At 45.8% G+C, this 1,990-nt stretch overlaps 1 long non-coding RNA gene across 1 annotated transcript; it reads left to right on the plus strand.

Moving 5' to 3' along the window:
- Nucleotides 1-292: 292 nt before the first annotated feature.
- On the plus strand, nucleotides 293-818 carry LOC123172614 (uncharacterized). The gene is made up of 2 exons (XR_006485655.1): nucleotides 293-459; nucleotides 565-818. It is a non-coding gene; the product is annotated as an uncharacterized lncRNA (long non-coding RNA).
- Nucleotides 819-1,990: the final 1,172 nt, after the last annotated feature.

Raw genomic sequence — 1,990 nt, forward strand, 5'->3', positions numbered from 1 at the left:
ATGGCTCAGGACGCTGTTGCACCGGAGTTTCCTAGTCTATTGCATGTGATTTGTCACGATAGTAATCTTGGGCGATGCTAATATGGATTGAGTTTAAATGAAATCTACCAAATCTTCTACCATAAGCATTAGTATTTTTAAGTGTATCCTAGTAATAATAACAACATTAATGTCTTCTATTTTTTTATACACAATCATAAGTAGTACATTAATTTGCATATTCTGGAAGGATCTGATCCGTCTGCCTGCCTCTATATAACAAACACCCTCGAGAGCTTTGCAACACAAACAAGTTGCAGCAACAACTGAACGGAGAGCAAAGAAAGAAAAACCAGTAGCTAGCCTCGAGTTTGGATCTCCTGATGGCAATCCTCAGAAGGAGCAGGAACGCCCTGTGCTTGGTGGCCCTAGTGATCATGGCTACCTGCACCGTTCTGTCATCAGCTAATGGACCGCCTGGTTAGTACTCTATGCATGATGCTAACATTTGTCATATGTACAATGCACCGATCGAATTCTATATCGTATAACTGGCCTAGTAACATGTATTTTTCCCTTTTGCAGGTACAATCAATTGCATGCCGCCGACTGGCAGCTGCGACCCGGCGCACTGCACTAAATTTTGCGCGCCGAACTATCATGGTCATTGCGCGGTGGGCGGCATAGGGGCCCCATCTTGTTGCTGCTACAATCCGACGAGTGCGTCAGTTGGGGTGGCTCACCCTGCTGCACCCTCACATGCATGAAGGACGTTCGCATGAATCAACGATCGATGTATGGCTCAAAATCATCGAATGGAATAATAATAAACTTCATTATATACTTTTGTGAGATATATCAACCAGCCATTCTTTTTATTCCAAGGCGAAGATTGAATCATTTAGCAAACATCAAGTCCCACAACTTTGGCAGATCGCTCAATCCCGTTCATCTTCAGCGCAAAGGGCGGTTCTAACAAGCCACACACTCATGTTCCAGAAATACTGAAACAAAATAAAAATCCATGGTTAAACCAGATTTTTTTTTCATAGATAAATGTATGATCAAGAGTGATTCCTCACCTATCTTTCTAGGGGCAAGCCATATTTGCACACTTAATTAAGATTACAAATAAATGGAAGATTTGTTTAAAAAGCAAATCTAGAAGATTGCAAATACTAGTAAGACTTTAGAAAAATCCGGTCCAGATGGTTGATACTACGTTGGCATTGGACGCCTTGTTCTCCTCATCTTTCGTCCCACTGGATGACTCAATTGCCCGATGACACAAAGTCCACTTGCAACCGAGATGTTACTATTCTTTTCAAGGACGGAACAAGAAGCATGCAATTGTCAGATTGACAATTGATGACGAACATATGATAATGTGTGTGTCATGCATGTTCAAGTTAATTTTTCTCTGGCCACGGCAAGGAGTGGCTTTCCTTCTAGTGCGTTTGTAACCGAACTACTACCGCTTCAATAGAGATGTTTGCAGGACATTACAAAACAGTAAAACAGAGCTAGCTACAGCTCTCCACAGCGATTTAAGGTTCTTGGCCGTCCAATCTGACTCACCAAGGTCCCAGATTTGGTACTGCACCCCGCACGACGTCCTGGCTCTGGCGATCCTGGTTCAATCGACCGTAATCGGGCCGCTGCTCCGCAGGCTGAGCTAGGAATTATACCGTTCGTCGGGCCGGCCAGGGGCCGAAAGCCTATGTAGCCCATCGAAGTGATTCTCTCTCCCAGCGTTTTCGTGCGTGTTGCCCAGCCCAGCCCGTTCCGTGCATCCTTCCTCTCTACCTGCCTTCCCCTAGTTCGTCTCAGTGCCGGTGGCGCTACCGCCGTCCTGCTACCCGCGCTCCTCTGGAGAAACTTTAGCGATCGAGTGGGCGGCATTCCATCGGCCAGCATCCGTGCCAGAGGTGGATGAGTGGAAGGAGGGAGAGTACAAATCCTCGGCCCTCCACGTACTGATTTATTTGTTAAAGAGCCACAACATCTGCTC

This window comes from Triticum aestivum, unplaced genomic scaffold, assembly GCF_018294505.1.
Source record: "Triticum aestivum cultivar Chinese Spring unplaced genomic scaffold, IWGSC CS RefSeq v2.1 scaffold64939, whole genome shotgun sequence".
NCBI lineage: Eukaryota > Viridiplantae > Streptophyta > Magnoliopsida > Poales > Poaceae > Triticum > Triticum aestivum.